Genomic DNA, 8914 nt, shown 5'->3' with positions numbered 1-8914 from the left:
TTTACGATTTGGAAACAATTTCATTGAAATTGCATCCAGGCAGCTTCAGGGCTTTTTACCTTTGGAAGAACAGAGAGCCGGGAGATTTCATGGTGCTTAACGCAGTGTTGAACTGAGGCAATAATTGAACCCTCACGACCATGCCTGCTTTCACATTTAGTTTTAAACAATCATTACTTTTAACAAGCAGGAGGGGGGGGGTTACCTCCATGTGTGGTGTGCTTGGAATCTGACCTTGAGCAACGCAGATTATCGCAGATAAAGTAAGTTTTGTGTTTCGAACCTTAACTTTTCGAAGAAGTTTAAGCAGAATGCGGCTTTTTCTGTATGGAAATAACTTTTAGATCTATCAACCGAGTGAGTTCACATGATCAACACAGTGTGACTTCGAGCTTCTGCTTCATTAATATCAACCCTTTTAAATGGTGTAAGAAAGCAGTGGAGAGAGATTTCATCCAAGTTGTATACACAACTCCCAATTCCCACTAAACTCCATCCCAAACAGCTGAGTCGCAGCAGTAGGGCGGTGTTACACCTCCCTAATTGAGCCGAATACTCTCCGAGTTCCCCCCGTTTGACACATCGCGGTTCTCTCTGGGGGATCTTTGTTTTTTTCCGGGAGTCGGATGGAAGGCGGCAGTGGCTGGAGGTGAGGATGTGCTCGGCCCACATCAAAGCAGAGGGGAGCAGCTGCTGTCTGTGAGCTGCAGAATCCCCTCGCCGGGATGACAGCAGCAATCAGCAGGAACTTTAGAACCCCCGATTATGATGTGCACCTGCAAAACTGGGCTAGATGATAAGGAATACCGCAGTGGCGTCCGAGTCGCCCAGGAGGCATTTCGAGCGGTTTAAATTTATTACTCTAAATCCCCACTGACCTTTTTTCCTTTTTACGAATAAAATACCTGTGCCATCCTAATTATAACTGTGATACAAACATCCGAGTGAAACAGTTTGCATGACTGACGTTCTTAACTTTGCTCTCACTGAGCTCATTATGGACCCGCGGAGAGCTCCGTGCTGCACAGATGCCGTCACCCGAACCGACTGATGCTGCGTGTGCACTCACATCCACGCTGCCCAGAGACTGCGAGCTGTCTGAGGTGATGATGCGTTTTCTCGAGGTGACGTTTGCGATGAACGCGTCCAACTCTCCGCCAGCAGACACGAACGCAGGTCTTTGTTTGGCTGGTCAGAGGAATACTCATACTTGTTTTGCCCTTAAATTTACTCTGAGAATCGTACAGCTGGACACACATACACACCCACCTACACACACAAACACACGAACAAACACACGTGTGTTCCGTGCTCGGTGCATTGAGTCTGTCCATAGATTGTAATTAACCAATAACTGGTTGCAAAATGTCCTCATTGGCTGACATCCATAGTGCGTTCTCATTTTAATGTCTCTACTTTGCATATGACACGTTTTCTTTTTCTCTTTTTTTCTATTCTCACCTGCAGAGCTCTTAAAATGCTTAGTATTTTCAAAAATATTTTGATATATTATCTATAAATTATTATAGAATTGAATTATCAGAATTGGAACTTACTATAGAATCTTTGCTCTTGTTGTTATGTGCAATTTCACTCAGTTGGTTCAACACGACCTCACCAACCTTGTTTGAAAATAAAACCCTGTGGCTGTGGAGCTTATGTTGTTTTAGGTTTCATACCCAATGCCAATTCCACCAGCGTCATGAAGCTATCAAGTGCTCATTTGTTTTTCCTCCTCACAGCACTTAGTGCAATAATGCAGTTTTAATGACTCTCTCCGAATGCATCTTAACTGCACGTGTTGTGCGGCGAACAGGACCTCTGGGTATTCGTGCATATCTACAATTATAAAGTAAGCTTCATTATCATGCCTACAACCTCATCACTTATTGATGAGATACGGACGCAGGGTTGTCCCGGTGTCTCTGCTGACCAAAGACGAGAAGCTGTCCTGAGCTGTGGGCCAAAGAAAAGGATTCGCCACCCCGGCTGTTGAGCTTCAGGCGAGTGCTGCTGGGAACACAGAAGTTTGTGACCAAGCAGGAAGCTCGAGGACGAGCGCTGGACTCTAACATAACACAATCTAGTGGGAGCGCTTCCATAAAGATGTTGAGTGGGGCCACGTGGGCTGACTAACCAGAATGATTCACCGGTCCTCAGTTGGGGCTCCTCAGGTCCACTTTCGCCAGATGTTCCTTCTTCTGCTTGCTAATTTTCAGTTTTTCTTTCGTGCAGACGGACACTATGTCTATTCATAGTCCTGTTCAGGAAAAAATAATATATTCGTCCGAGGTGTCTCGATGGAAAGCAGCTTACGGCTCAGACACTGGGCTTCACACTCTGTGGTGGGATATAACCTCATTGATTCACAAAGGCTTTACAGTTCAGCGCCGCAGGGACGCAAGTAAATGCGATGACGGCACGCCGCTTGTGAAGCATCGGCTTTCCATCTATAAAGGAGAGGTCGTGTTAGGGGAAGCCCGCAATGAAAGCGCTTTAAAGAGGAATTGTGATTCAACAGATGTTCAACTCCATTTACAGATGAACCTGTTCATGCAAAGTCAGCACGGTCGAGTGAAATCCACTGCAGCGTGTCGCGTCTTCATTAGTTCCCATGCTGTAAGAACACAAGCTTTTTGTGATCAGCCGGAGGAGGGGGTTTCATCGGTGGTCAGTCGGGGGCCTTTAGTTTCACACCCTGGTTGTTTTACTCAGTTGAGGCCTGAAGGTGAAGCCCGCGGAGCTGTTTGGGGATCCGTTGACGCTTTAGGAAAACATGGCTGAAAAATGGATGGGAACACTAACTTTCCCAGACAGATGTGTTGATAAGCCCTCGAAAGGGGCAAGATTTTGGTGTGATGCTGTGAGAGGCGAGAGGCAGCAGGGGAGGAGAGAGAAAATTGGACAGATGGAGCATCAAGAAAAGAGAAGAAATACCAAAAGGATTTGAAAATGATTCTCTTTCTGCTCAGTTGGACTTGTAGCTCAGTCATATTCTCTTTCCGTCGATCCCTTCAGCACCTCTCCTGAAATTAGTAGCTGTCAGGTCGCCTCACACTGTGCCTTTGATTGATGACCTCATCTGGGAGTTAACATGACACACTTTGTGTCAATTTCTCAGCTGGCTGCACTCACCTTCTGCACGATCTTCGTCACTCAATACGTCGAGGCATTCGTCTTCGCCACTTATCGTCACCTGAACTCTGTAAACCTCGACCCTCGGCCACTCGGCATGTGGCGGACAGACAATGGCAGTAAATCCTTTTGGTGCAGTAACGGGTAACAAGTTCTGTTAACCGAGACGCGTCGTGTTCGACCCGGTGAGGGAGAGGCTTCCTGACACGGCCCACGTCCTCGCGGCGTTGATGAAGCCGCAGAGCTGTGATTGATCGCTGCTCGTTCACCCCGGTGCTCTGGGGTAGATTTACAGCACGGGCCGTCCTTTGAGGGGAACCTCTCGTTTCCTGCAAGGCTGAAGTCTGGAGGAGTTTTCTTTTCTGTTTTTATCTTGACTTTGCATTGTTTACTTTCTCCCAGTAGACTCTCTTTGTTTTATCACCACTTTATCGCTCATTAAGATCAGTCAGCAAACACGGATTGGTCAGCAGAGGATTCTGGTGGGAAAAATGAAGCTTTTTTTATGGCAATATGTTGACGTGCTGTAGAATCCAGCATTGTTTCAGCATGGCTTTTTGGAACAATGAAAGCCACAGGGTTGGTTTGTGGTTTTCCACAAGAGAAGTGATTATCCATTAGACCAGTGAGATGTTTGAGATATTCTCTGGATGGTCAGCTGAAATGCATGTCTGGGATTATTGGTTTTCTTGACAGGTAAAAGGCTCTTATACATGAGCAAAAGTACAACCCCAAATCACTTAACATCCTGAATTGGTTTCATTCTAGTCTAGGTTGAATCAAAAAAACACTGATTATGCAAAAATACTTTTTAATTATATTAAATGATTTACAAGCTATGGAGTTTTCATTCGCATGTGTGTTTCAGATCAGCAAAAGTGTGTTTTTTTATAAAATCCTTTGTCATTTGTTCTTGGTTAGCTAAATGGCTGCAGTCCTCACCAGCTAACCACCAACGAAGCCGCGTACATTAGTAACATGCAGAGCTCGGTTCTCAATGACTTTTTTCTGTTAATCCACAATCCAAATATTGACCGTCAACTTGCCTTTTATAGGTCACAGAAATACACAACATTTACAGAAACATTAAGTATAAGAACATAATTACAAGGACAGAATACTTCTACTCTAAATTGAACTTTAGACTCTTTGAACCTGTCAAGTGGAAGAACACTTACCACTTTAAAGGGTAATATCATAATGACAGCCTCCTCGACAGTTTTTCTTCCACAAAGTCAGAACCCAAAGCAAAGGAAGACTAGTTTGTCTGTAAAGTGCATTTCAGCAACAAGGCCATTCCAAGTACTTCACATGAAACCATTAAAACATGAGGCAATAGCAAAGGACAATTGATTGAAACGCTTCACTGGACCTTTTTTAGTTTTCTGAACTAAAGGTTTTGAGAAAGCAACATCCTTGAATCGGGTTCAATAAAAGGCAGCAGCAAACAGGAAAGTCTTCAATCTTGATTTGAACCAGCTGAAAGTCTCCGCAGACCTTCATGTGGAGCAGATGAACTGAACCCTGCTTCCCCCGTGTTTGGCTCCTACTCTGGGAACAGAAAGGAGACCCGTCCCAGACGTCCTGGGGGGTCGGGATGGTTCGTAAGGTAGCAGCAGGTCAAACGTGTATTGTGACCCTAAACCATTCAGTGCTTTATAAACCCAAAAATGATGAAGTCAGGAAGCCAATGTAAAGACCTCAGAACTGGTGATTTTTGGTCTAAGTGAGGACTCGAGGTGCAGTTGTGTGATTGACCTTTTTCAGACCTGTGAGCGATCAATTAGTCATTTATTCGTTCTCTGATTACAGCAACCGACCCAGATTGCTGTAATCAGACTTTCCTATTGTTCCTTACGAATGGAAAGTATTGTTTCCTGTCTTCCACATCAGTTGCTGTGCATGTTCCTGCTGGGTCGACTTTTCTGTTAATAGTGAAGTAACACGTTGGAAATGGGATTTCTATAAACGCCGCGGAGCTGTCCGCTCTTTGGTAATGTTCTCTCAGTGTCCGCCAGTTACTCCCAAAGACCAAAGACATATGGCGCGTATGACGTCATGGAACCTGAATTACCTGTAAATGTAAGTGTGAATTTGCAAGCCGTTTACACAGCACCTCTGGGGACAGGAAACACTGCTTGGGCTCTATAAAGGAAGATTAAACGAACAGCTGTCATTATCATCATTTCACACGGCTGTGAATATATTATTCAGCTTTTGTTATGCTGGTATTCATCACACGCGCCTGTGAGCTATCATCGTAGAGACATCTCCTCATTATTAAACGTCAGAAGGGTAATCAATGAATCATGTAAAGCTTTAATTTACAAATGGCATCACGATTTGGAACAGAATTTGAAGATCATTCAAAGATCATCACTGCAGATGCAAATTAGCCTCTCTGGCTAACTCTGGCCCACTTACAGTACAACTGTTACTTAGTGCCTAATTAACAGTTAGTCCCTGCAAATTGATAATACGATTTTGAAAGCTATTATTGTATTTTTTTTGGCTTTTTATATAATACATATTGGTTGAGGGAGTCGACTTGGAATGGATTGACATTATTCCTGCCAGGAGATCACGCTTTATCAGAAAACTGACTGGACTGAGGTGTCCCGTGGAGCCGAGCGAGGAGCTGCCTCAGTGCAAGACGTGCCGTGGGTATCCATTATCTTATCTTATCTACCATTATTCTTATTCATCAGAAACACTTTAGTTGCTGATTTGCCTCACAAGTCTTCCTCACTCACCTACTGATTAAACTCACAAGGGATCCTTTGCATTTATCCTGTTATGCACGGGCTGGGTATTTAGTATTCATGGGGCACCAACGGTACCCAGACAACATCTGGCCACCGCAGCAGAGGGGCCATGGCAAGAAAAACTCTACATCTCTGAATGTATTGTTGTTGACAGAAATATCCATTGCAAGGTGAGAATGCCAAAGTAATGAGAAAACCTGATGGTTAAACTTTGCTCTAAAGAGACATTCTGTCTCTTCCCCCGCTGAGTGTTTGTTTTGTTAAGAGGATTTTTGAAAGCACAGTTAGATCCTTTCACGGGTTCACTTCATGTAACTGATATCAACAATGCTCTATGGAGCTCCAACCGGTGTAGGTCGATTTACCTTGCCTTGTTTTCCTATAGGTCATCAAACTGGTGCAATGCCTCTGATCTGCCCCGAGTCCCCCGAGGCAGAGGCGGCGTTTTGGACGCAGCCGCGTGCATGCTGGGCGACGGCTTAACTCGTCCCTGTTTGCAGGCGCATGTGTGTGAGCTGTTTATCTGGTTGTCGTATACAAACTCCCATCAGGATGAAAAGCCAAAATGATTATAGAGGAAAAATCCTTCCTTGTCTTGTAATCAAACAGAGGAGGTGTGTCTCACAAATACTAACAGTGTGTTTGGTTGTATATGTGTGTGTGTGTGTTTGTATCCTCTACATTCTTTGCCTCTGTAGTACATAAAAACGGGTGTATATAGGTAATGTTATGTAAGAAATGTGTTGTTGGCAATTAGTGGTTTTATTTAGCCACCCATGGGTGTCACAGATAAACACAGGGTGTAACACTGTTATTGTGGTGTGTGTGTGTGTGTGCGTGTGTGTGTGTGTGTGTGTGTGTGTGTGTGTGTGTGTGTGTGTGTGTGTGTGTGTGTGTGTGTGTGTGTGTGTGTGTGTGTGTGTGTGTGTAAATTGTGGGGTTGTTGCATCATCTGTCGTGTGCATTCAGTTAGTCTTCCCCAGTTTGTGTGGTATTTCTCTGTTATATATGGCAAAGGTTTCCGGCCCAAACCCAGAAAAGAACAACGCCCACAATGCTGTAGCAGTCTATAGAATTACAAAATCTAATTGTAATCCCACAATTGGATTAATATAATCATCCCAATAAAAATGTAGTAAATCCCGGATTAAGGAATCCAGTCAGATGCGTCAAAGGAACGCTGTACTGAAATTACCCAAAGCTTCAGACTTCTGTCCTGACTGGGGACGTTTGGATTCGAGCACTATTAATTTACTTATTACTATCAATAAATTCCTTGAGCTCAGGTTTGCTGTAACGTTTGCCTGTTCCATGTCAGAGGAAGAGACGCAGGAGAACAGTCTGTTGTGTCTCAATGGGAATTTTAAGCTCCATCAGAAGGTTTCTGAGGAACACCTGGAATTTGGCAAAAACAACAACTTGGACTCAAGGACTAAACTGATCAAACTTTGGGGCTCCAAGGTCGCTAAAAAATCTAAAATAAAATAAGTGAGGACGTTTTGTATGAACACAGTCCCATTTCCGTGTTTTCTCTCTGTCAGAAAGATTATTATTGAGAAAATGGAATCTAACGCTGCCCTGAAACTATTCATCTCTGTTCTTATACCAGTTGACAGTGGATGTGGATGTGGGTGAAATGAATCCTACTGAGTCACCCGTGTTGTCCACACCACTTTGTAGCAGAGCGGGAAAAATCCAAACCAGATCCATGCATTAAAATCCATTGAGCTGCTGAACAGCATCATATTTTAGTGTCAAACAAATAATACATTAAACTAAGGCAAAAAAGACTCATTTACAAAGTTATTTCAGTATATCTTCACACAGTGAAGCCATATATATATATATATATATATATATATATATATATATATATATATATATATATATATATGCTTACCTTTTCTTTTGCAGAGGTGTAAATTGATGCAGGGGTGTGTATACACATGGCTTTGATTCATAGATTTGTACCGATGGGTCGAGCTCTCCACCAGGACGAAGTGTTACAGGGTGAGGAATCCCACAGCTGGCCGACATCGATCTCAGTGTCTTTATTCCAACCTCCATTTACATCTTTTATTTTGTCTTTGTACATGAAAGAAACGGAGTTGGGACGGGGTGGTCCTCTCCTTTCAACGTGGTGTGCTAGCGGATGGGAGAGGCCATCGGTTGATTTGCCTCGGCGTTAACGGCCGCTGTGCCAAACGGCTTCCTCGTGTGTGCCACATTATCCGAGCCGGTGTGCAGGCACTCCCACACCGATGAAACAAGAACGCTAAAACACAGCAGAGATCTTGGTAGAAATGGCCCCGTCTCACATGTCTGAGTTTTACTGCTCGGGCTCTTGTATATTTATTTGTCAGGTGTCTCGACACCACAGCGACAAGGTCGACCATTTGGAGTTGGTTGAAGGACAGATTCACTCCGTCCTCCGCGGATGTGGAAAGACGCCATTTTCCAAAAATAACCCTCCTGAGGGCGCCAGCTCACATTGTGTGCAGATGTTGATTGTCCGAGATGTTTTCCGTAGGGATGTTTGATTTTGATTTCGGTCCAACCGGCTTTGATTGCACAAGAACTCGGAGTTAGTACTCCGACATGTACTGTTTTTTGTTTTAGAAACAAGGGCCACATTTCTCATAAATCCTGGAGCTTCCACTATTTCTCCCTCCTCCCTGTTTTCCTCTGTAGTTATTTTACACAGGACAAGGACGGCTAAGAATAACTAATAACAGACCATACGCCCTCATATGCTGTAGGGTATAGCCATAAAGTTGACAGTATACTGTTTTGGGGTCAGGTGTTGGAATACTTACTGGGAATATTACCTTTTGAGTAGCAAATATGGCTTTAAGTCAAACAAAAGGCTTTGGTCTTGCTTCAGAAAATGGTTTCATTATGGTGAAATAAAAAAATAATGAATTACAGTTAAACACAAATGGCATTTCAGGCTTTTGAACAATGGACAGTGGTGTTGCGTTTATGGAGAAAACACCCTCCTTCTTTGTTTCGAT

This window comes from Gasterosteus aculeatus, chromosome 11 (assembly GCF_964276395.1).
Source record: "Gasterosteus aculeatus chromosome 11, fGasAcu3.hap1.1, whole genome shotgun sequence".
Taxonomy (NCBI): domain Eukaryota; kingdom Metazoa; phylum Chordata; class Actinopteri; order Perciformes; family Gasterosteidae; genus Gasterosteus; species Gasterosteus aculeatus.
Note: the sequence above shows the minus strand (reverse complement) of the source record.